Here is a 27,247-nt window from a genome sequence, read left to right as displayed (position 1 = left end):
TGAACCAAGTATGTGCCTACTGATGCCCTCTCTGTATCTCCTCAGGAAAAGCTCTCCCATAACTGTCGGGAGAGGGCGCCGACTGGCGGTGGTGTGCTGGACATATGAATCCTCACCACCTTCGAGGATCGTGCCCTTCAGGTGACTGGGGTGGCCAAGGACAGAGGGGTCACCAACACGGAAGCTGACTGACACTGCAGAGGCGAGGAACCACTTACCTTACCTGCACACCCCACTCTTCAAACACCCCCTCCACCTTCCTTTCATAGGCCTCACCCCCTGGCCTTGCCAGTGTCACCTGGCAGCTAGGCACCCTTGCACTGCCTACCTGGCACCTGGACAATGCTCCTGCCAACTTGGCAGTACTACTTGGGCATGTTAGTGCCAAAGTGGCCATGCCATGTGCCAGCTAGGCAGTGCCAAGGTTCCAGGGGGAGGGCCATAGGCCACCCTGCACTGACCCTGACCACCCAGGGGTCTCCGATGGCCCTCAAGGTGCTGTTCTGCCTGGTCCAAGTTACTATGGACCAGTACCGAACGGCGCCCGGCTGTGGTCTCACTGGGGAGGCCGGTGGATACTGGGTAAGTTCGCTGAAATTGCTTTTAAACCGTCTTCAGGGCACACCATTTGGACTTGCCCCTATTGGATGGGATTCTGACTCCGATGCGAGGCGGGGACTCGGATGGATCCCACGAGCCTTGAAAACTTCTGGGAAGTCCGCGAGTGGGTTCTCCTGCCATTCAAGGGAGAGTGCAACACGGCTGGTGGACCACAGTCTAAGTGTTGACACCGGGACTGTGGTGTACTACAACAGGCAAATTGTCGCTGTTCCCAGAGCAATTCATCAACCGTTAAAGGCCTAGCACCAACTCCATGTGGAACACGACCAATTCCAATGAAAAACGGTATCCGATTTGCCAGAGTCGGGATTGACACTCGAGAGGCTGACCAGCTGCAGTCGCATAAAGGCACTCCATTCCCCACAAACACCATCCCAGATAACAAGATAGCAGCAAGAAGAGCGGCATCCCATTTCACCAATGCTGAACTGGGCACACTGCTAGACATCGAGGAGGTGAGGCGGGCTACCCTGTACCCCGGAGTGGGGAGGAGGTTGCCACTCGCTGCCGTGCACCAGGCCTGGGCACAGGTGGGACAGGCCCTGAGTGATGTGGCTGGAGGGGGACTGCCGGACCTGCGCCCCCTCATCTCAACAGAGCAGTGGGCACTGGACCTAATCGGTGGGCCAAGGGAGAGGGCAGTCACTGAGGCGGAGGTCGGCATTGTGCAAGCAAGTGAGACCCCGCTGATTTGCACTTGTGTTGTCGCGACCACCTCAACAGCACCCACTCTACCACCCCCACACCACCTCCCTCTGCCACCCCATCCCCATTCACCACCCCCACCCGCGATTCAATCATGTGTCTTGTCTTACAGGATCTCCTGGCGATGAGACGGGCCCTCCTGGTGCCCCCTGCTCCCGACTCCAACCACAACCCCAGGAGGAGAGCAGTGTGGAGGAAGAGGATACGGACAGCAACGGTAGCCCTTGACCCGCAGCCCAAGATATCCCGGAGCTCCAGTCTGGGGGTGACACTGACTTTCCGTCACAGCTATCTCCAACACCCAGCACCATCCCAGAAGACACTCACCTCAGTTGAGCATGTTAGTGAAGAAGCTTCTTGGTCACTATCTGGTGCTCACCACACACACTGGCCTCTCTCGCCTCCTGCACTCCCGGCTCCGATGCTACCCCAAAGATCGCGAGCCCCCAGCCCGGTTCCACCCTGGAGCCGACCACCTTGGACAGGATCCCCGCTACCACCTTCCAGAACCCATCCAACGCCGGACATGCCCAGAACATGTGGGTATGGTTCGCCGGGCCCCACATCTGTCCTCTCCCCCAAAGAACCGGCCCATCCTGGCCCCAGTCATGTGCGCCCTATGCAGCACTTTCAGCTGAATCAAGCTGAGCCGTGCGCAAGAAGAGGACGAATTCACCCTCCCAGGGCATCCGCCCACGTCCCCTCGTCGATCTCCTCCCCGAGCTCCACCTCCCACTTCGCTTTCAGCTCTTCCACCGAGGCCTCCTCCTCGGGAATGGGACAGTTCAGCGCCGCCGTTTCAGCGCCAGGACCTTTCAGCGCCAAATATTTCAGCGCCAGGACGTTTCAGCGCTCATTCATTCAGAAATCATTCTTGAGTATGGTCACAGGTATGACACAGGTATACCAGCTTTTACACTTAGTTATTTGGTCGTTTCATCGTTCTAACTGTCTTTAGATTTTGTTGGAGTTTTATTATGATTACTGTTTAGATAAAGTTAGAGTTTTGTTAACAAGTTTTTATACTTACTTAGTTATTTGGTAAATTTCTTTTGGTAAATTTGGTAAGTTCCATATCTTTAAACCCATGGCTGAATCAGTGAAAAGCAAGCGAGGCAGAGAGAAGTTCTGTCATGAAGGTTTTATATATCGTTTCGACAAAGAAAGCAAGAAACAAAAGCAAGTTAAGTTTTGGCGATGCCATGAGGATGGTAGGTGCAAGGCCCGCATTCACACGTTAGAAAGAGAGGTGATCGAAAAGATCAACGAACATACTCATCCCCCATCTGCAGTTGCTATCGAAGTGGAAAAGGTCATAACTGATGCGAGAGACCGGCCTGAAAAGACTTGTGAGCCTCCAAGTACGATTATCAACAAATGCATTGAAAAAATGTTCGTGGCAGGTATTGCACAGTTACCAAACAGGCAGGCAATGCGAAAAATTATTCGTAGAAAATGAGACGAAGTTAATCAGGTCCCCGATAATCCAAGATCGATTCAAGAGCTTCAGTTACCTCATGAATACATGATGTATAAACCCACCCCAGAAACCGAGGAAAATTTCTGTTTAAAGGATAGTGGTACGAACAACGAACGGATTATTATATTTGGGAGAGAGAGTTGGTTAGAACACATGGCAACTTCCACGACTTGGTATGCTGACGAAACATTTGCGGTAGCACCACACCTATTTTATCAAGTTTATATCATCATGGTTAGGAAAAATAACAGAGTTCACCCTGTATTGTACGCGCTTTTACAAAACAAACAGTATGCGACCTATATGATGTTGTTTGCGACGGTAAAAGAGATGATTACAAACGCAGGACCTGCCATTATCAATTGTGATTTTGAACGCGCTGCTTTTACCGCCATGAAAGACTCCTTCCCCAATATAGAAGTAAGAGGCTGTTTTTTTCATCTGTCTCAAAATATACTTAGGCAGATAAGTGGTTTTGGTCTCATGCGTTTATATAAGAGCAATCCCGATTTTGCATTACATTCGAAAATGATAACTGCCCTATGTTTTGTGCCAGTTGACGACCTTGACAGTCACGTGGATTCTTTAGCAGGTAATTTACCGGAGGAGTTAATTCCGGTTTTAAACTATTTCGAAGACAATTATATCGGCCGTCCTAATCGCCGAGGAGCAGGCAGACGAAGTCCTTTATTTCCTACTGAGATGTGGAATATGTATCAAAGAACATTAGATGGGGATGACAGAACAAATAACTATGCTGAGGCGGCCAACAGGAAATTGAAAAGTGAACTGTTAATGTCACACCCAACTATCTGGAAGTTCATTGATGTCCTTAAGCATGTTCAAAAGGGAAGAGACGAGCACTTCGAGAAACTTTTAGCTGGCAATGAACCTCAATTAAAATTACTTAAATATAGAAAAGCTGATGAGAGGATATTGAAAATTGTTTCCGAATATGGCAGCAGGAATGAAATTGACTACCTTTGTTCAATAGGGCACAATTTAACTAACTAAATGCGTTTTTTCCAATGAATGTCCAATGAACTTTCTTTTTAATGATTGATTTTATGAACTTACAGATTTGTAAATTGTTTTAATGTACTGTTTTTGGATCTTTATAAGTGGATCTTTTACACTAAAAACATTTTGTTAACACTTGAGTTTTATTTCATTTTATGAACTTACAGATTTGTAAATTGCTTAGTGCCAAAAAAAATTCTGTCATAACTTTATGACAACATTGGAGAATTTTTTTTTTCTGGCGCTGAAAAGTCCTGGCGCTGAAAAATCCTGGCGCTGAAACAGCTGCGCTGAAACGGCCTACTCCTGCATCACCTGATAAATGGCCGAGATCCTACCCTCACCGACCCACGTCCCCGAGAGCACCCTATCCTGCACCCCCCTAGGCGGCAGTAGCGGATACTCCGCCACCTGCCGCTTAACAAACGCCCTAATCTGCATATACCTGAAAGCATTCCCAGAGGGGAGGCCCCACTTCCCCTCCAACTCCTCTAAAGTCGCAAACTTCCCATCGAGGAAAAGGTCCCCCATCCGCCTGATGCCTGCCCTATGCCAAATCAAAAACCCACCATCTATTCTCCCTGGTGCAAACCGGTGATTTCCCCGTATCGGGGCCCACACTGAGGCATTCACTATGCCGCCTCCACTGTCCCCAAAATTTGAGGGAAGCCACCACGACTGGACTCTTAGAATACCTTGCCGGGGGGAGTGGGAGCGGGAGTGGGAGTCATCAGCGCCTCCAAAGTCGTGCCCACACAGGACGCCGCCTCCATCCTCTTCCATGCGGCACCCTCCCCTTCCATCACCCACCTGCGAATCATTGCCACATTCGCAGCCCAGGAATACCCACACAGGTTGGGCAGCGCCAAACCGCCTGCCTCCCTTCTTCGCTCCAGGAATACCCTCCTCACTCTCGGGGCTTGCGCGCCCACACGAACCCCCGAATACTCCTGTTAACCCTCCTAAAAACAGCCTTCGGGATCAATCTGGGGAGGCACTGGAAGAGAAACAAGAACCTCGGGAGCACCGTCATCTTAACTGACTGGACCCTGCCCGCCAAAGAGAGTGGCAGCGCATCCCACCTCCTGAACTCCTCCTCCATCTGTTCCACCAACCTCGAAAAATTTAGCCTATGCATACCTCCCAGCTCCGAGCTATCTGGACCCCAAGATATCGAAAGCTCCTCTCCGCCCTCTTCAATGGGAGCTCTCCTATCTCCCTCTCCTGGTCCCCCAGGTGCAGCACAAGCAGCTCCCTCTTCCCCACGTTGAGCTTATAGCCCACAAAATCCCCAAACTCCCCAAGTATCTTCAGCACCTCTGGCATCCCCCCCCCCCCCTCCCTCCCGCCGGATCCGCAATGTACAGCAGTAAATCATCCGCGTACAGTGACAATCGGTGCTCCCCCCCCCCCCCCCCCCCCCCCCCCCCCCCCCCCCCCCCCGGCACAATCTCCTCCAGTTCTTCAAGTCCCTCAGTGCCATGGCCAAGGGCTCAATCGCTAACGCGAAGAGCACAGGAGACAAGGGGCACCCCTGCCTCGTCCCCCGGGACAGCCGAAAGTCTTCCCACCTCCTCCCATTCGTCACCATGCTCGCTACCGGGGAACTATACAGCAGCCTCACCCAGCTAATGAATCCCTCACCAAACCCAAATCTCCTCAACACCTCCCACAGGTAGCTCCACTCCACCCTATCGAAGGCTTTCTCCGCATCCATCGATGCCACTATTTCCGCCTCCCCATTCGCCGACGCCATCATCATAACATTGAGCAGCCGCCGCACATTAACATTCAGCTGCCTCCCCTTCACAAACCCCGTTTGGTCCTCGTGGATAACCATCGGGACCACATCTTCCACCCTCCTGGACAGTATCTTAGCCAACAACTTTGCATCCACGTTGAGGAGCGAGATCGGCCTATAAGACCCACATTGGAGGGGGTCCTTATCCCGCTTCAGGATCAGTGAGATTATTGCCCTAGACATCGTCGGGGGCAAAGCCCCCCCCTCCCTCGCCTCATTCAGGGTCCTCACATGCAGTGGGCCCAGCAGATCTGAGAATTTCTTGTAAAACTCCACCGGGAACCCGTCAGGTCCCGGTGCTTTCCCTGTCTGCATGCTTCCCAACGCCTCCACCAGCTCCTCCAACTCGATTTGGGCCCTCAGGCCCTCCACCCGCTCATCCTCCACTCTTGGGAACTCCAGTTTATCCAGAAAGCGGTCCCTCCCGCCCACCTCCCTGGGGGGGGGGGGGGGGCACCGACCGGTACAGCCCCTCATAAAGGATCTGAACACCCCTTTAATGTCCCTGCCACCCCGCACCAAGTTCCCTCCTGCTTCTGTGACTCCCCCTATCTCTCTTGCTGCCTCCCGCTTCCGGAGCTGGTGGGCCAGCATCCGACTTGCCTTTTCCCCATACTCGTATACCGCCCCCTGCACCCTCCTCCACTGCGCCTCCGCCTTCCGGGTGGTCAGTATATCAAACTCCGCTTGGAGACTGCGAAGCCTCCTCAAAAGCCCCTCCTCCGGGACATCCGCATACCTCCTGTCCACCCTTACCATTTCTTCCACCAACCTCTCCCCCTCAACCCTCTCCGCCCTCTCCCTGTGCGCCCGAATAGATATCAGCTCCCCTCTAACCACCGCCTTCAGCGCTTCCCAGACCACCCCAACTTGCACCTCCCCATTGTCATTAGCTTCCAAATACCCCTCTATACCCCTATGGACCCGCCCACATACTTACTCCTCTGCCAGAAGCCCCACATCTAACCTCCACAGCGGGCGCTGATCCTTCCCCTCCCCCAGCTCCAGGTCCACCGAGTGCGGGGCATGGTCAGATATAACTATCGCCGAATACTCCGCCCCCACCATCTCGGGATTAGTGCCCTGCTGAGAACAAAAAAGTCAGTCCGGGAATAGGCCTTGTGGACATGGGAGAAAAAGGAAAACTCCCTACCTCCCGGCCTCAAAATCCTCCAAAGGTCTACCCCTCCCATCTGATCCATGAACCCCCTCAGCACTGAGGCCGCCGCCGACCTCTTGCCCGTCCTTGACCTCGAGCGATCCAGAGCTGGATCCAACACAGTATTGAAATCCCCTCCCATGATCAAGCTCCCAGTCTCCAGGTCCGGGATCCGGCTCAACATTCACCGCATGAAGCCCGCATCGTCCCAGTTGGGGGCGTACACATTGACCAGAACCACCTGCTCCCCTTGAAACCTACCACTCACCATTACGTATCTGCCTCCACTGTCCGCCACCACACTCGACGCCACAAACGACAAGCTCTTGCCAACTAAGATCGCCACCCCTCGATTCTTCGCATCTAGCCCCGAGTGAAATACCTGCCCAACACAGCCTCTTCTCAGCCTCACCTGATCTGCCACCTTAAGGTGCGTCTCCTGGAGCATAGCAACGTCCGCTCCCAGCCCCTTCAGATGCGCCAAGACCCGGGACCGCTTCACCGGTCCATTCAGCCCCCTTACGTTCCATGTGACCAGCCGAATCTGGGGGGTCTTCCCCCTCCCTCTGCGCCGGTCAGCCATAGCTCTCCCTCGGCTCACCACGTGCCCGCAGAACCCCCCAGGCCCGTTCCCCATGGTGGCAGACCCCCCTCCCAACCCTCCCTATCACCAGCAGTTCCCCTTCGGCCCCTGCAGCAGCAACCCAGAACACCCCCCCCATTCCCCTCCCCCCCCCCCCAAGCTAGCCCCCCCCCCCCCCCCCTAGCTGCGTAACCCCTTCCATTGTACTTCCGTAAGTCAGCCGACTCCTGCTGACCCCGGCTGCTCCCGCCATCCCAACGACCCCCCCCCCCCCCCCCCCCCCCGTGCAACACAACCACCGTGCCCTCCCCACCCGGTGCCGGCCCCGCCCACTGCTCCTCCAGCGTGGGAGGAAAGCCCATGCCTCCATCCGGAGCCCCGCCCCCCCCCGACCCAACATCGGGAAAAGACGGGCACATGACCCAACAGGACCGCAAACCGCTCCCCAACCCTCCACCAGTGAAAAAAAATGAAAAAGCATCCAAGTAAACAAATAACAGTCCCAAAAAGCGAAAAATCAGAACAGCAAAAAGGCATAATCAAATACAACCAATAAAAGCGGGAGGATACCAAGGAGGACAAAGCCTCCGGACTGTGTACATCATTCCCCAGCCCCCAGTCCTCAGTTCGAGTCCAGCTTCTCTGCCTGGACAAAAGCCCAGGCCTCCTCTGTAGAGTCAAAGTAGAGCTGGCGGTCTTTATACGTGACCCAGAGGCGTGCCGGCTGTAACAGGCCAAACTTCACTCCCTTCTTGTGGAGCACTGCCTTCGTCCGATTAAAACCAGCCCTTCTCTTTGCCACCTCCGCACTCCTGATAGATCCTGATCTCCGCGTTCTCCCACTTACTACTCCTCTCCTTACTTCGCCCATCTCAGCACACACACACGGTCGACGAAGCGGTGGAAACGGACCAGCACCGCCCGAGGCGGCTCATTTGGCTTGGGTTTCCTCAACAGCACCCGATGGGCACCTTCCAGCTCCAAGGGTCCCTGGAACGACACCGCGCCCATTAGCGAGTTCAACATCATAGCCACATAGGCCCCCAAATCCGAACCTTCCAGCCACTCCGGGAGGCCCAGAATCCGCAGGTTTTTCCAACGGGAGCGGTTTTCCATCTCTTCCATCCTTGCTAACCACTTCTTGTGGAGCGCCTCGTGCGACTCCACCTTCACTGCCAGGCCCAGGAGTTCGTCCTCGCTCTCCGAGGCCTTTTGCCGTAGCTCTCGGATCTCCGCACCTTGAGCCGTCTGAGTCGCCGTGAGCTTGTCCAGCAAGGCCTTAAACGGTTCCAGGATCTCGGCCTTCAGCTCTCTGAAGCAATGCTAAAGCAGCTCCTGCTGCTCCCGCGCCCACTGCTGCCACGCTGCTGCTTCCCCGTCCGCCGCCATCTTGCTTTTCCTGCCTCGCACCTTTCTCTGCTCCAAAGCCGATTTTTTGACCGCCCCGCTCCTGGTCCAGTCCATCCACCAGCAGATAATCTTAGTGGAAGTGTTCCCACATGGGGAAAAGTCCAACCAGCACTGCTACGGGCCCTTAAAAAAGCCTAAAAGACCAAAAATAGCGGGAGCTACTGAACGTGCGGCTTAGCTCCGCATCACCGCAACCGGAAGTCACATTTAAATATGTTGGACTGGAAATCGGACAGATGAAGTTAGGGGCAACTTTACATCAGCAATCTTATTTGGAGAGGAGCAGCCCAATAGCAATTAGTCGTGATCAGGTTTCACAAAAAGATGCAATGGTTTCAAAGATGGAAAAAGAGCAACTGCAAAGTTTAATTGAGCAACTGAATTGGTTAGGTAGATAAACTAGACTGGACGTTAGTTTTGATGTCTTAGAGTTGAGTACAAAAATGAATGATCCTAAAGTGGAAGACCTAATGAGGGCAAATAAAGCTGGTCAAACTAAAAATGCAGGAGTGTGTTTTGAGGTTCCCAGCTTTAGGTGATCTTCGGCACTTGAAAATCATAGTTTATAGTGATGTGCCCTATGCATATTTATGTGATGGGGTTTCAAGTGCAGGAAGTTTTATAACTTTCCTTATGGGACAATGGTAAGTGTTGCCCTCTTGTGTGGGAAACAAGGAAAATAAGGAGAGTGGTCAAAAACACTTGGCTGCTGAGACTTTAAGCCATGTAGAGGCGGTGGATATGGCCTTTTATATATCTCAGATATTGACAGACATTTTGGGATTAGGGAATTTGGGTAACATGCCCATTGAGTGTCACATTGACAATAAATCCCTGTGGGAAAATGTGCACTCTACAAAAGGTGTCAATGAGAAAAGGCTAAGGATAGACATCGCAAGTTTGAAGCAGATGTTGGACAGAGGGGAGATAGCAAAAATTAAATGGGTCGACAGTAGCTATCAATTATCTGACTGTTTAACAAAAAGAGGGGCTAGTTCACAGAAACTTTCGGATATTGTGAATGAAGGGTGCCTGTTTCTGTGACTGTTTAGTTTTTTTCCTTTTTTCCTTTCGAAAACAAAGAGGGGGGGGGGGGGGGAAATTGCGTGTGTTTTTGAGTTTCTTGAAATTTTGTTTTCACCAAATTTTTCTCCAAGGAAGGGGAGACTGTTAAGGAATGGGTTAAGAAACATTCCAATTAGATGTCTCATTCCAATTAGATGTCTCGCAGGGGCTGTTTAGCACAGGGCTAAATCGCTGGCTTTGAAAGCAGACCAGGGCAGGCCAGCAGCACGGTTCGATTCCCGTACCAGCCTCCCCGAACAGGCGTCGGAATGTGGCGACTAGGGGATTTTCACAGTAACTTCATTGAAGCCTACTCGTGACAATAAGCGATTTTCATTTCATTTTCATTTTCATTTCATTTTCTCATTGATTCAATAATTGACACTGATGTATAAAGAGGCTACAGGTGGTCTTTGGGGCATGTGATGCGGTGATGGAGTTTGGTGCAGAGTGTGTTCAAAGAAAAATAAAGGTGTTTGGGGCAACAGCAGCCAGAGGCTTCCAGGGGATGGCACAATATTGATTACTGCAATAAGGAAGGACGATATCTTGGAAAATTCCTCATATGGGGCTGCATTGGTAGAACTCAGAAACAAAAAGGGCACGATCAGATTTCTGTCAGTGCACTGTCAGCCCTCAAACAGTCAGGGGTCAGGGAAAAATAGAAGAGCAGATATGTAGGCAAATCTCAAAGAAATGTAAAAATAAAAGGGTAATAATAATAGGATGTTCAACTTCAGCAATAATAACTGGGATAGTCAAAATGTGAAAAGTTTAGAGGGGGCAGATTTATAAAATGAACCCGGGAGAGCTTTTTATGCCAGTACTTAGAAAGTCCTCCAAGAGAGGGCGCGGTGCTGAATCTAGTTTTCAAAATCACATAATACTACAGTGCAGAAGAAGTCTTTCAGCCCATCGAGCCGGCACCGATGCATGAAAGGCCCTGACCTACCCGCCTAATCCCATTTGCCAGCACTTGGCCCATACCCTTGAATGTTATAGCATGCCAAGCACTGATCCAGGTACTTTTTAAAGGATGTGAGGTATCCTGTCTCAGCCACCCTCCTCGGCAGTGCATTCCAGACCATCACCACTCTTTGGGTAAAAACATTTTCCTCAAATCCCCCCTGTAATGAACTCCAATTGGCTTTATTGGTTGGCCAATTGGAGTATGAGCTCCCTCAATGATAACTCATTGAGGGGGCCCATATAATCACCTGTGTAGGCTTTGTGAGTCAGTCTTAAGTCGACTGGACTGCTAGCAGCACTGTTTGTAGCTGCCCCTGTAATATCGTTATTGTAAATAAATATTGGTGTGGTGACGGAACTCCTGCCTCCCGTGGATTACTACAGTGGCGACGAGGTAAACTACGAATTTTGCGGAGACCAGCTGCCGCACTCGGAGGGTAAGCCTTGCCATTTAAAAAATGCCGTCTTTTGGGAGGTTAGAGGCATTCGACCCGGCTATTGAGGACTGGTCCCAGTATGTGGAGAGAATGTGTTACTTCTTCCGGGCAAATGATATACTGACGGACGAAAGGAGACGGCTTATCCTGCTGTCGGCGTGCGGACCCTCCGCTTTCGCCATTATACGTAGTCTGACTTATCCCGATGCGCCGGACACGAAAACTTTCCAAGAAGTAACAGAATTAGTGAAAGAGCACTACGACCCAAAACCACCCCTCATTTTGCGTAGGTACAGATTCTACACAGAGTCAGTCACGAATTTCTTGGCCCGCCTGAGAAGGCTGGCGGAAAAATGTGAGTTCGGCCCGACGCTAAATGGAATGCTTCGGGACCAGTTAGTGTGTGGTATAAACGACCTCACAATACAGAAACGCCTGTTGGCGGAAACAGAGCGAGACTGCAGGCAGGCGTTACAGCTCGCACTGTCCCTAGAAAAGGCAGCAAGTGGGGCGCAGGAACTACAGGGCACGCCAATGGAGGTAGATACCTGTGAGCGGGACTACCACAACGGGTCCTGCTACCAGATAGCCGCTCTCAGGAAAAACCTGAGGAATAGAGAGAAAAAGGAAAACCCCAGAACTGCCCCCAAGTCTGCCAGGACTAACTGGAGACAGAGGGAAGTACCGGCTGAGGCTCCCCCAACAGAGAAGGACCGTTTCTGGCACCAGACAGAGTGGGGTAACAACGACAGAAACCCTAGAAGGAGGTGGCAAAAGAGGAATAGCAGGTGGGGACGCAGGGAAGTACACAACCTAGACGCCCCATCCTCTTCCGAAGGGGAACAATTATATAATATTACAACGAAGAAAGCAGAACCTATTAGGATTACCCCACGGGTGAACGGGCGGCCGACAATAATGGAAATAGACACGGGTGCGGCCGTATCAGTAATGGGAGTGGCAGCATTTAGAAAAATCAAAGATGGACTCCAGCCACTAACCCTAACAAAAACATCGACGAAACTTAAAACCTACACGGGGAACCCCTGGAAGTTCTAGGCACGACTCATGTACCTGTGGAATATGAGAAACAATTGCTCAGATTACCGTTGACGATAGTAGAGGGCTCCGGACCGACCTTAATTGGACGGAACTGGCTGAAAGACCTAAAATTAGATTGGATGAAAATTTTCCAGAGTGGAAGCGGGCAGTTGAGTGGAGTACTCCAAAAATACCCGGAGGTCTTCCAGGAAGGTTTGGGGGAAATCATAGGCGCCAAAGCAACTTTGCACGTGGACCCAGAAGCCCTTCCGAAATTTTGTAAGGCCAGGCCGGTACCTTTTGCATTAAGGAAGAAAGTAGATGACGAAATAGAAAGGTTACGGCGCGACGGCATTATCAGACCAGTACAGTTTTTGGAATGGGCAGCGCTGGTGGTACCAATTTTGAAGGCAGACGGCTCGATACGTCTCTGTGGAGATTTCAAACAGACAGTAAACAAATACACACTGCTGGACAAATACCCAATCCCTAAAATAGACGACCTATATGCCAAATTGGCAGGTGGGCTTTTGTTCACGAAACTAGACATGAGCCACGCCTACCTGCAGTTAAAACTGGACAAGGGCTCCCAGAAGTTTGCTACGATTAACACCCTGAAGGGCCTTTTTCGTTATACTAGGCTACCTTTTGGAGTGTCATCAGCCTGCGCTATATTCCAGCGTACGATGGAAAATATTCTGCAGGGACTACCGCAGGTGGCGATTTATTTGGACGATGTCTTAATCATGGGTAGGACAAACAGGGAACACTTAAGGAACCTGGAGGAAGTGCTCAGGCATTTCGCAAAGGCAGGCGTACGGCTAAAAAGGGAAAAATGTGTTTTTCTGGCCCCACAAGTGACGTACCTGGGATATAAAGTAGACGAGTCAGGCTTACATCCATTAGAAGACAGAGTAAGGGCAATAAAAGAAGCCCCAGCTCCTACCACGGTCCAGGAGTTACGATCATTTCTAGGGTTGGTAACCTATTATGGAAAATTTATTGAAAATAGGGCATCCATCCTAGAACCCCTCCACCAGCTACTAAAAACGGGGCAAGAATGGAAATGGTCCACCTGCCAAAACTGAGCATTTAGGGACATTAGGGAACAGTTGTCATCCGAAAATGTCCTAGAGCATTATGACCCAAGGAAGGAGTTGGTGGTCACTTGTGATGCATCCCCCTACGGGGTAGGAGCCGTCTTAGCCCATAGAGGAAGGAATAGGGAAGAACGGCCAATAGCCTATGCTTCGAGGACCTTGCCGATGGCTGAGAGGAAGTACGCCCAAATCGAGAAGGAAGGACTGGCGGTGATATTCGCAGTAAACAAATTTCACCAGTATCTGTACGGGCGGAAATTCACCATAGTGACGGACCATAAGCTGTTATTAGGGTTATTAAAAGAAGACAAGTCAATACCCCCGATTGCATCAGCTAGAATCCAACGCTGGGCGTTGCTACTGGTGGCATATAGATACGTTCTGGAGCACAGACCGGGAACGCGAGTAGCACATGCAGATGCTTTGAGCAGACTTCCCCTCCCGCAAATACCAAAAGTAGAGGCGACAGTAATGACTCTAAATTTTTTGGACACCCTACCAGTAGACGCACAACATATTCGGTTGTGGACGCAAAAAGACCCAGTTTTAGCCAAGATGAAGCATTTACTGCTAACAGGGGAACTGGAAAGACCAGTGGAGCCCCAGATGGCCCCATACTGGAGCAGAAGGGACCAAATAACCGTAGAAGACGGTATCCTATTATGGGGAGCCCGGGTAATCGTCCCAGCTCAGGGCCGTCAGGCAATCTTAACTGAGTTACATCACGGACACCCAGGGATGTCAAAAAGGAATATGCTAGCTCGAAGCTACGTTTGGTGGCCAGGTTTGGACACAGACATAGCAGCCTTGGTACGTCGGTGCCAGGAGTGCCAACAGGGGCAAAGAGTGCCACCAGCGGCGCCATTGCACCCGTGGGAATGGCCAGGCAGACCGTGGACCCGCCTGCATATTGACCACGCCGGCCCTTTCATGGGCTCAATGTTTTTGGTGATAGTGGACGCCCACTCCAAATGGTTGGACGTCCATCGGGTAAACACGGCAAGCACAGCATCGACAATTCAAAAGCTCAGGGCCTCGTTTGCAACACATGGACTTCCGGAGGTATTGGTGTCGGACAACGGAACGGCATTCACAAGTGGGGAATTTGGAAAATTCCTGAAGGAAAACGGAGTCCGTCACATCAAAACGGCCCCTTACCATCCAGCGACCAACGGCCTGGCAGAGAGAGCGGTCCAGACACTTAAAGCAGGACTCAAGAAGCAGCCGGCAGCGTCAATGGACACAAAGCTCTCCCGCTGGCTGTTTGATTACAGGACCACACCGCATTCCACAACGGGCATACCGCCAGCTGAACTCTTAATGGGAAAGCGGCTGCGAACGAGGCTGAGTCTCCTTTTCCCAAATTTAACGGGGAAAGTGGAGAAACAACAGGAGGCCCAACGCAGGGGGCATGATAATAGTCGGCAGCAGAGACATTTCCAGGTGGGAGCACCGGTTTGGGTCAAGAATTATGGGAATGGACCAACGTGGGTCAAAGACACGGTAGAGTCTCAAACAGGGCCCATATCCTATGAGGTTTCAATAGGAGGTAAGGTGCTGAAGAAACACCTAGACCAAATAAGGGCAGCGGAACCACACCTGGAGGCAGGCGAAGCAGTACCGCCTCAAGCTGGGATAGCCCAGGCGGAAAGGATACCCACACCCCAGCCCCGAGCAATTTCTCCAGACCCCGTCATCCAATCATCAGAGTTGGAGATGGACACACTCGACGAGGCCGCCGCGACACCTCTCCCCGAGGAGGAGGAAGAACAACTTCCAAGGAGGTCGTCAAGGAAAAGACGGGCACCTATAAGGTACACCCCGCCCACTTCAGAGAACGACCCGGCGGACGATAGAGGTGGCAGACCCAGACATGAGGAGCAGGAAGAAGCTCAGAGGAATGCCAGCTAGCAGGAATTCCTCGGACCTTGGGGGGGAGGGGTGTAATGAACTCCAATTGGCTTTATTGGTTGGCCAATTGGAGTATGAGCTCCCTCAATGATAGCTCATTGAGGGGGCCCATATAATCACCTGTGTAGGCTTTGTGAGCAGTCTTAAGTTGACTGGACTGCTAGCAGCACTGTTTGTAGCTGCTCCTGTAATATCGTTATTGTAAATAAATATTGGTGTGGTGACGGAACTGCTGCCTCCCGTGGATTACTACACCCCCTAAACCTCCCACCCCTCACATTGAATTTGTGTCCCCCCATAACTGACCCTTCAACTAAGGGGAACAGCTGCTCCCTATCCACCCTGTCCATGCCCCTCATAATCTTGTACACCTCAATCAGGTCACCCCTCAGTCTTTGCTCCAGACAAGGCAATCCAAGCCCATCCAACCTCTCTTCATGACTTAAATGTTCCATCGCAGGCAACATTCTGGTGAATCTCCTCTGCACCCCCTCCAGAGCAATCACGTCCTTCCTATAATGTGGTGACTAGAATAGCACACGGTACTCCAACTGTGACCTCACCAAAGTTTTATAAAGTTCCATCATGACTTCCCTGCTTTTGTAATCTATGTCCCCAATTGATAAAAGCTAGTGTCCCATATGCCCTTTTCACTTCTGCTTTCAGATATTTATGGACAAACACGCCAAGGTCCCTTTGTTCTTCGGAACTTCCCGGTGTCAGAGTTTCATGATGTACTTCCTTGTTAAATTACTCCTTCCATCTCACACTTTTCAGGGTTAAATTCCATCTGCCACTTATCCACACATTTGACCATCCCTTCCATATCTTCCTGTAACCCAAGACACTCAACCTCATTGTTGACCACCCAGCCAATCTATGATTCATCCGCAAACTTACTGATCCTACCCTAGAGGATGAATACCGGGCAAGTAATAGAAGTTTCAGTGGGTGAGCATTTTGGTAACAGTGACCATAACTCAGAAGGATTTAAAGTAATTATGGAAAGGGACAACGATGGACTGGAAATTAAGCTTCTGAATTGGCGGGAGGCCAATTTTAATAGGATAAGACAGGTTCTGTCCAAAAATGACTGGGTGCAAGTACTTGTCGGAAAGTCTACATCAGAGCAGTGGGACTCATTCAAAAAGGAAATAGAGAGAGCACAGGGCCAATGTGCTCCTGTAAAAGTAAAGGGTGGGAGCAACAAGTCCAGAGAACCCTGAATGCCAAGGGATATCCAGGGTTGGAGTAGGGAAATAAAGAGAGGCTTATGGCAGATATCGAGGGCTGAAAACAACGGAAGTTCTCGAGGAATATAGAAAGCGCAGGGAGGGTACTTAAAAAATAAATGAGGAGAACAAAGAAGTGGCATGAAAAAACACTGGCAGGTAAAATAAAGGAAAACCCAACGGTGTTTTATAAGTATATTAAGGGCAGGAGGGTGACCAGGGATAGAGTAGGGCCCATTAGGGACCAATGTGGCAACCTGCGTGGAAACCTGTGTGGAGCCAGAAGACATGGGTGAGATTTTAAATGAGTACTATGTTGTTCATTATGGAGAAAGACAATGTAGATAATTAAATAAATCAGGGAGGGGGACTGTGATGTACTTGAATTAGCATTGAGAAAGAGGAGATATGGTTTTAGTGGGCTTAAAATTCTCTGGCCACAGGAGAGGTGCCAGAGGACTAGAGGACAGTTAATGTCCCATTATTCAAGAAGGGTGCTAGGAATAAACCAGGAAATTGCAGACTAATGGGTCTAACCTCAGTGATAGGGAAACTATTAGAATAAATTCTGAGGGACAGAATGAATTTTCACTTGAGGAGGCAAGGATTAATCAAGGACAATCAGCATGGCTTTGTCAAAGGGAGATCATGTATTAAAACATTTTATTGAATATTTCGAGGAGGTGACTAGGTTTGTTGATGAGGGTTGATTTGATTTGATTTATTATTGTCACAATGAAAAGTATTGTTTCTTGCATGCTGTACAAACAATGCATACCGTATATAAGAAAGGAAGGAGAGACTGCAGAATATAATGTTACAGTTATAGCAAGGTGTAGAGAAAAGATCAGCTTAATACAAGGTAGGTCCATTCAAAAGTCTGATGGCAGTCGGGAAGAAGCTGTTCTTGAGTCGGTTGGTACATGACCTCAAACTTTGGTATCTTTTTCCTGACGGAAGAAGGTGGAAGAGAGTATGTCTGGGGTGCATGGGGTCCTTAATTATGCTGGTTGCCTTTCTGAGGCAGCGGGAATATAGATAAAGTCAATGGATGGGAGGCTGGTTTGCGTGATGGATTGGGCTACATTCACGAACTTTCGTAGTTTCCTGCGGTCTTGGGTAGAGCAGGCTCCATACCAAGCTGTGATACAACCAGAAAGAATGCTTTCTATGGTGCATCTGGAAAAGTTGGTGAGGGTCGTAGTAGACATGCCAAATTTCCTCAGTCTTCTGAGAAAGTAGAGTCATTGGTGGGCTTTCTTAACTATAGTGCCGGCATGGGGGGGACCAGGACAGGCTGTTGGTGATCTGTACACCTAAAAACTTGAAGCTCTCGACCCTTCGTTCCCATTGATGTAGACAGGGGCATGTTGTCCACTAGGCTTCCTGAAGTCAATGACAATCTCCTTCGTTTTGTTGACATTGAGGGAGAGATTATTGTCATCGCACCAGTTCACCAGATTCTCTATCTCATTCCTATACTCTGTCTCGTCATTGTTTGAAATCCGACCCACTACGGTGGTGTCATCAGCAAATTGTGCAGTTGATGTAGTCTAAATGGACTTCAATAAGGCCTCACTTTCAAAAATGCCTCACTTTCAAAACTGGCCAATAAGGTAAGAGTCCATGGGATCCAGGGCAATTTGGCAAATTGGATCCCAAATTGGCTTAGTGGCAGAAGGCAATAGTCAAAGGTCGTTTTTGTGACTGGAAGCCTTTGTCCAGTAGTGTTCCGCAGGGAACGCCACTGGGTGCCTTGCTGTTTATAGTGTACGTTAATTATCTGGATGTGAGTATAGGAGGTATGATCCGTAACTTTACAGATGACACAAAAAATTGGTGGTTTGGTAATTGTGAGGAGGAAAGCCTTAGATAACAGGACGATATAGATGGACTGATTGGATGGGTAGAACAGTAGCGGGAGCAGCAGACGTTTCTCAGAAGGTGCTTCACCGAGTTAAAGGCCCCTATGAAGGCCCCTATGAAGGCTTCTATTGAAAGGTTGGTGGAGACCCACAAGGTGCAGGGGACGGCGATCAAGGAGGTGCAGAAAAGGCCTCTGATAACGAGGATGTAATTTTGGGCCTAGCGGTTAGAGTGGAGGCGCACGAGGCTCTGCACAAAAGATGGCAGGAGAGGCTGGAAGACCTTGAAAACAGGTCAAGGAGGCAGAACCTGCGGATTCTGGGTCTCCCTGTAGGCGTGGAGGGGTCAGTTGCTGGCGCGGATGTGACCATGATGCTGAGAACGCTGAATCCTGGGAAGAAGGCCTAGAGCGAACGAGCCGCCGAGAGCTGTGGTGGCAAGATTCCACAGCTTTAGCGATAAGGAGTGTGTCCTGCGATGGGTGAAGAAGGAGCGAAGCAGTAAGTGGGAGAACTGCCAGATCCGTATTTACCAGGACTAGGGTGCAGAGCTGGCTCAGAGGCGTGCGGGATTCAACCGGGCCAAAGCGGTCCTCCACAGCAAAGGGGTGAAGTTCGGGCTGTTACAACCAATGAGGATGTGGGTTACATAACAGGACCGGCACCACTATTTCGATACGCCGGATGAGGCATGGACTTTTATAAAGAACGAGAAGCTGGACTCGAACTAATGGACTGCATTATGTTGTTGGGGCATGGTGGTGGGGGCTTTGGGGGGGGGGGGGGTGTTATGTTGGGTTTTCTCCCCGTGTTCTCTTTTGTTTTTGTTGCGCCCTGTGCCCTCGGGGTTCTGGGCTGGGTCGCGGTTGAGAGGGGCTGCATCACGGGTGGTGGGTTTGGGCCGGACAGTGAGAGCAGTTTGTTTGCTCGGCGTTGGGGGTGGCACCCGGGGTTTGTTTGTTTGAGAAGGTTGTGTTTTTTTCTCTGTGCACGCGGGATGTGGGGGAGGACTCTCTCTGCCTCGCTTGGTTGAGGGGGGGGAGGTTGGAGACCCGTAGAGGGAGTCAACAGGGGCATTGGAGGTTGAGGCGGGAGCGGCCAGGGTCAGCATGAGTCACCTGACTTGTGGGAGTGCAATGGGGGGGGGGGTTAAGCGAACGCTTGACTAAGGTGGCGGGGGTTGAGGGGGGGAGGGCTGGGATGCTGCTTTGCTCACTGGAGGGGAATCAATTTTCGGAGTAAAGGGGAGAGTCGGGACGGGGAGAGTCGGGACGGGGAGAGTCGGGACGGGGAGCCTCCGGCTGGGGGGCTGGAGTGTGCAGGAGGCGCGGGCACGTGGCTGGCCGAAAAAAGGAGATGGCTAGTTGGCAAGGGGTGGGGGGGGGGGGGGGGGGGGGGGGGGGTAATTAACCCCCCGACCAGGCTGATCACGTGGAACGTTTGGGCCGGTCAAGAGGGCCTGTGTGTTTTCGCACTTAAGGGGGTTAAAGGCAGACGTAGCCATTCTACAAGAAACGCATCTGAAGGTCACGGATCAAACCAGGCTGAGGAAGGGATGGGTGGGGCAGGTTTTCCACTCAGGGCTGGATGCGAAGACCAGGGGGGTTGCAATCTTGGTGAGCAAGTGGGTGGCATTTGGGCGGGGGGGGGGGGGGGGGGGGGGGGGGGGTATTGTGGCGGATAAAGGGGGTCGATATATTATGGTGAGTGGTAGGCTGCAGGGGGCCCGGGTGGTGTTAGTGAATGTGTATGCTCCAAACTGGGACGATGCAGGGTTCATGAAGTGGATGTTGAGTAGGATTCCGATTTGGAGTCAAGCAGTCTGGTAATGGGGGGGACTTCAATATGGCCCTGGACCCGGCACTGGATCGGTCATGGACCAAATGGGGGGAGAGAACCCGTGGAGATTCGCTAGGCCAAGGGCGAAGGAGTTTTCTTTCTTCTCCCATGTTCACAAGGCGTACTCGCGGATTGACTTTTTCGTGGTGAGCAGGGCGCAAATCCTGAGAGTGGAGGGGGTAGAGTACTCAGTCATTGCGATTTCGGACCGTGCTCCGCACTGGGTGGAGTTGGGGCTGGGGGAGGAGAGAGGCCAACGCCCTCTGTGGAGACTGGACGTAGGACTATTGGTAGATGAGGAGGTCTGTGGGCGGATTTGGAGGAGTATCCAAAACTATGTGGTGACCAATGATACAGGGGAGGTTTCAGGGAGTATGGTCTGGGAGGCGCTGAAGGCAGTCATCAGGGAGGAGCTAATTTCAGTCAGGGTACACAGGGAGAAGAGGGATAGGATGGAGAGGGAGAGGTTGGTGGGGGAGATACTCAGGATGGGCAGGAGGTATGCAGAGTCCCCTGAGGAGGGGCTGTTAAAAGAGCGCCGGAGTCTGCAGGCGGAGTTTGACTTGCTTACCACAGGGAAGGCAGAGGCTCAGTTGAGGAAGTTACAAGGAGTGGTGTACGAGTATGTGGAGAAGGCAAGTAGGATGCTGGCGCACCAACTACGGAAGAGAAAGGCGGCCAGGGAAATTGGGGGAATTAGGGATGGGGGGGTAACATGGTGCCGAGTTCGGCAAGGATCAATGAGGTCTTCAAGGACTTTGGGTGGGGGGGGATGAAGCGATTCTTGGACCAACTGAGGTTCCTAAGGTGGAGGAGGGGCGGGTAGAGGGATTGGGGGCCCCGATTGAGATGGAGGAATTGGTTAAAGGTTTGGAGGGTATGCAGTCGGGCAAGACCCTGGGACCGGACGGATATCCCGTAGAATTTTACAGGAAATTCTCAGAGCTGTTGGGCCCGTTATTGTTGAGAACCTTCAACGAGGCTAAGGAAAGGGGAACCCTTCCCCCGACGATGTCGCAGGCCTTGATCACGTTCACCCTTAAGCGAGATAAGGACCCGTTGCAATGTGGCTCCTACAGGCCGATATCGCTCCTTAATGTAGACGCCAAACTGTTGGCCAAGACCCTGGCCACTAGAATTGAGGACTGTGTCCCGGGGTAATTAATGAGGACCAGATGGGGTTTGTCAAGGGCAGGCAGCTGAACACGAATGTGCAGAGGCTCTTGAACGTGATCATTTTTTTTTTTTTTTTTCTTTTTTTTATAAATTTAGAGTACCCAATTATTTTTTCCAATTAAGGGGCAATTTAGCGTAGCCAATCCACCTATCCTGCACATCTTTGGGTTGTGGGGGTGAAACCCACGCAGACACGGGGAGAATGTGCAAACTCCTCACGGACAGTGACCCAGGGCCGGGATTCGAACCCGGGTCCTCAGCGCCGTAGGCAGCAATGCTAACCACTGTGCCACCGTGCCGCCCTTTGAACGTGATCATGATGCCCTCGGATGGAGGGGGTGGCTGCAATGGACGCGGAACAAGCCTTCGATCGGGTGGAGTGGGAATACCTGTGGAAAGGGTTAGGCAGATTTGGATTTGGCGAGGAATTTATATGGTGGGTTAAATTGTTGTATCAGGCCCCTGTAGCGAGCGTGTCGACGAACTGGCTGTGGTCGGAGTACTTTAGGCTACATCGAGGGACGAGGCAGGGGTTCCCCCTGTCCCCCCTGTTGTTTGCCCTGGCAATCGAGCTGTTGGCCATGGCGCTGAGGGAATCTAGAAACTGGAGGGGGCTGGTTCAGAGGGGGGAGGAGCATCGTGTTTCACTGTATGCAGATGACCTGCTCCTGTAGATTTCAGATCCGGTGGAGGGGATGGGGGAGGTCATGCAGATCCTTAAAGATTTTGGGGACTTTTCAGGGTATAAGTTGAATGTCGGGAAAAGCGAGCTTTTTGTGATCCATGCGAGGGGCCAGGAAAAGAGACTGGGAAAGCTCCAGCTCAAGGTGGTGGAGAGGATCTTTCGCTATTTGGGTATACGGGTGGCTAAGAACTGGGATGTCCTGCACAAGCTCAATCAAGCGTGGCTGGTGGATCAGATGGAGGAGGACTTTAAGAGGTGGGACATGCTACCGCTCTCCCTGGCGGGCAGGGTGCAATCCGTGAAGATGACGGTCCTCCCCAGGTTCTTATTCGTCTTCCAGTGCCTTCTTATCCTCATCCCCAAGTCCTCCTTCAAGAGGGTGAACAGGATTATTATGGGATTTGTGTGGGCAAACAAGACCCCGCGTATTAAGAGACTGTTCTTAGAGCGCAGTCAAGGGGGGTGAGGGTGGGCTGGAGCTGCCGAACTTCTGCAGCTATTGCTGGGCAGCGAATATATCCATGATTCGGAAATGGGTAGTAGAGGGAGGAGGGGCGGCGTGGAAGCGGTTGGAGGAGGCGTCTTGCAGGGATAATAGCCTGGGGCATTGATAACGGCACCGCTGCCGCTCCCGCCGACACGGTACACCACGAGCCCAGTGGTGATGGCGACATTGAGGATCTGGCGTCAGTGGAGACGGCACAGGAGGGAGGTAAGGGCCTCAGTCTGGACTCCGATACGGAACAATCACAGGTTCGTTCCAGGTAGAATAGACGGTGGGTTCCTAAGCTGGCACAGAGCGGGTATCGAAAGGATGGGGGACTTGTTTATTGACGGGACTTTTGCTAGCCTGAGGGTGCTGGAAGAGAAATTTGGGTTGTCCCCAGGGAATACCTTTAGGTACCCGCAGGTCCGGGCTTTTGTGAGGAAGCAGGTGGGGGAATTTGAGCTGCTACCGGCCCGGAGGATACAGGACAGGGTGGTCTCGGGCGTGTGGGTAGGGGACGGAAAGGTATCGGACATATACCAGGAGCTGCAGGAGGCGGAGGAGGCCTCTGTGGAAGAGCTGAAGGGCAAGTGGGAGGAGGAGCTGGGTGAGGAGCTGGATGAGGGCCTGTGGGCGGACGCCCTGGGCAGGGTCATTTCCTCCTCATCTTGTGCCAGGCTTAGCCTGGTTCAGTTTAAGGTGGTCCACCGGGCGCATATGACAGTGGCGAGAATGAGCAAGTTCTTTGGAGTGGAGGACAGGTGTGCGAGGTGTTCAGGGAGCCCAGCAAACCATGTCCATATGTTTTGGGCATGCCCGGCACTTACAGAATTTTGGAGAGGCTTTGCAAAGGCTATGTCCAAGGTCTTGGACACTCGTTAAAGCCGAATCTGGGGATAGCGATATTTGGGGTGTCAGAAGATCCGGGAGTGCAGGACCCGAAAGAGGCCAGAGTTCTGGCCTTTGCCTTCTTGGTAGCCCGGAGACTGATCTTGTTAATGTGGAGGGATGCGAAACCCCCAAGTGTGGTGACTTGGGTCAGTGACATGGCTGGGTTTCTAAGTTTGGAGAGGATAAAGTTTGCCTTGAGAGGGTCCTTGCTGGGGTTCTCCAGGTGGTGGTAACTGTTCCTGGACTTTCTCGCGGAACATTAAGTGGAGGTCAGCGGCAGCAAACCAGAGGGGGGTGGGGGGGGGGGGTGGAGGAGGTGGGGGGGGGTTGGAGGAGGTGGGGGGGGGGTGGAGGAGGTGGGGGGGGGGTGGAGGAGGGGGGGGGGGGGTGGAGGAGGTGGGGGGGAGAGGGGGGGTGGAGGAGAGGGGGGGTGGAGGAGGTGGGGGGGGGAGAGGGGGGGGCGGTATGGGTGGTGGATTGATTTTACTTGTAAAGGGCAGATACCCCACCTTGCTTTGTTAAATTGTTAATTCGTTTTTCTTTATTATTACTATTATGTTTTTTGGTGTTTTCTTTCTGTAGTGGTTTGTAAAATTTTGTAAAAATTTTGAATAAAAACAAATTTAAAGCAGGACAAGTAGATAAGGTGGTGAAGAAGGCATTTCGGATACTTGTGTATATTAGTCGAAGCATACAATACAATGGAGGTGTATAGAATGCTGGTTAGGCCACAGCTAGAGTAATGTGTGATCTGGTTGCCCCACTATAGGAAGGAAGTGATTGCACCAGAGACGGTGCAGAGGAGATTCAACAGGATGTTGTCTGGGCTGGACCATTTTAACTATGAAGAGAGACTGGTTCGGCTGAGGTTGTTTTCCTCGAAGCAGAGGAGGCTGAGGGGCCGGGGGGGGGGTTGCTGATTGAGATGCATAAAACGATGAGGGGCATAGATAGGGTCGATAGGAAGGAGCCTCTCCCTTAGCAGAGAGGTCAATAACCGACGAGGAATGAATTTTAGGTAAGTGACAGGAGGTTTACAGGAGATGTGGGGAGAGACCTTTTTACCCAGAGGGTGATGGAATCTGGAACTCACTGCCTGAAAGGGTGGTAAAGGCAGAAACCCTCACAACATTTCAAAAATATTTTGATGAGCACTTGAAATGCCATAGCATTCAAGGAAAATGGGATTACAGTAAATAGGTGTTTGATGGCCGTCGCTGACACGATGGGCCGAAGGGTCTCTTTCTGTGCTGTAAAACTCTATGACTTTCTGAGTGGTAAAAACAAAGTGGACCTGAATTACCATTACTCTGGGTGGAAACACGATCTCCACATAACTACTGCTTAGACGAGCCAGTCAATGGGACACAGCCTGGCTTTCCCAAGCTCTGCCATCTATCAGCTCATTAACATTCCAGCATTGGTGCTGGGCCAAAACAAGAAAAACATAGTGGCCAGGCTTCTGAGATCCTGCTGAGGAGTTTAGATCCTACTTCCCACATAGCGAGTTGTCTGTTTTCACACTCTGTTAGATTTTGTTGAGATTCACTTTCTGACCTTTTTGTTACTTTTACACCTTTCAGGTCAATTAAGCATTCAGCCAATTAAAGTCCAAACCACAGTTTACCATATGTCACCTTTCAAATGCCTTTATTCAGAGGGCATCACAAGCAGGTTTAAAAATATATATAAAAACATAATCAATCACTCCCAGCAAAATCTCTAATTTACAATCAGTCAATCATGGTATTTTAGTTATTATTCAGGAATTCATAAGAAAACCTCAGATTGGGATTTCTCAAGATTCTCACACCAGAAACCAGTCAAATGAATCTTCATTGCAGTCCCTCTCGGGCGAATATTTTCTTCCTTCGGTAAGCATACCATGATTTACTGTTGGAATGTGTAGTTGTGTTCATATCCAGTAAGAATGTGATTGCCCTCTGTGATTAAATACTCTGACAACAATTGCTGCGTAGATTTTCACATAAAGAATGGCCTCTTGGCCAAGAGAAATGCAAGTGGAACAACACCCCTGAATGAGTTTGCTCCTGCAGGAATGTCAGGAATACAACTGGAAGAAAATAATGATTCGTAATTTCTATTGATTCTGTGATTAAATATTACGCTGGATCCCAGACTTTCCATTATTCAGTGTCTATGGAGTAGCGATTCAGTTGGTCTGAGCTTTTGGCTTCTACAGTTTATATAATTTTATGGGCTCAGCTTTCACTATGTGCGTTACTGGAGCAGCTCGTCCAGGATAAAGACCATCTCAATGGTTTCCAAACAAACAATAAATTGATATTTTTGCAAAATCGGCAAGAAAATTCAGAGGTTATTTTTTTCCTATTAAAAAAATCTTAAGTACGTTGAACATGCTGTTATCCCTAAACTTTGCCTCTCTCTTAACTAGAAATATGCAACTTGTGTGGGTGTCATTAGTTGAATTGCAAAGAAAATGTTTAGCTATGATACCATGAACAAATCATTAAACATTGTACTAAAGTATTAATCATTGCACCATCCCCGCCAATATTCCACCTCTCACAAGAAACTCCCACTAGTTTGTGCATTTTTTGGATTACTACCTTTACCTTTCAAAAGCACAAGTGTAAAATTTGAAATTATTCATAATAGTGTCTTAACAGGAATCAGATTTATGAGCTATGGGTGAAGCAAAACATAAACTGTGTTTGTCTTGCAGGTAATGAAGTGATCAAATCACCGCGGAGATTTAATTGAATTGAATATATAAATCAAAACTTCAGTCATGCTATCAGAGAGGATGTGGAAGATATTTACTAGAACAACAGCAGGAATAAGGAAATCATAGAATTTATCATAGAATTTACAGTGCAGAAGGAGGCCACTCGGCCCATCGAGTCTGCACCGGCTCCCGGAAAGAGCACCCTACCCAAGGTCAACACATCCACTCCATCCCCACAACCCAGCAACCCCATCCAACACCAAGGGCAATCCTGGACACTAAGGGCAATTTAGCATGGCCAATACACCTAACCTGCACATCTTTGGACTATGGGAGGAAACCAGAGCGCCCGGAGGAAACCCACGCACACACGGGGAGGATGTGCAGACTCCGCACAGAATAAGGGACATTACTTCTGTGGAAAGACTGGAGAAGCTGACCTTGTTCTTTGTAGAGCCAAGGAAGTTAAGAAGAAATTTGACAGAGGTGTTTAAAATCAGAAAGGGTTTTGTTAAAGTAGATGAGAGGAAACTGTTTCCAGTGGCAGAGACAGGAAATAGATTTCAGATGAATACCAGAAGCACGATAGGGCAGCACGGCAGCAATGCTGCCTCACAGCGTCAGGGACCTGGGTTCAATTCCGGCCTTGGGTGACTGTATGTGTGGTGTTTGCACTTTCTCCCTGTGTTTGTGGGGTTGTCCTCCGAATGATCCAGTTTCCTCCAACAGTTCAAAAATGTGCAGGTTAGGTGGATTGGCCATGCTAAATTGCCCCTTAGTGTCCAAATATGTGCAGGTTTGGTGGGGTTACAGCGATAGGGCGGGGGAGTGTACCTAAGTAGCGTGCTCTTTCAGAGGGTTTGTGCCGCCTTGGTGTGCTGAATGGTCTCCGACTGCACTGTAGGGGTACCATGGATTCTGTGATGTGCATTTGTTTTTTTACACATTGAGTTGCTTCAATGCCCTTCCTGAAAGAGTTGTGGAAGCAGATTCAGTGTTTATTTATATATTTATTTTTAAATTGATAGTACCCAATTGTTTTTTTCAATTTAAGGGCAAT

General features: G+C 50.6%; 1 pseudogene; it reads left to right on the top strand.

Moving 5' to 3' along the window:
* The first annotated feature begins 522 nt into the window (after nt 1-522).
* Nucleotides 523-25,069, top strand: LOC119963500 (annotated as a pseudogene).
* Nucleotides 25,070-27,247: the final 2,178 nt, after the last annotated feature.

Source organism: Scyliorhinus canicula, chromosome 1 (genome assembly GCF_902713615.1).
Source record: "Scyliorhinus canicula chromosome 1, sScyCan1.1, whole genome shotgun sequence".
Taxonomy (NCBI): Eukaryota; Metazoa; Chordata; class Chondrichthyes; order Carcharhiniformes; family Scyliorhinidae; genus Scyliorhinus; species Scyliorhinus canicula.
The sequence above is the reverse complement of the archived record's forward strand: the minus strand, read 5'-3'. Positions and strand labels throughout refer to the sequence as shown.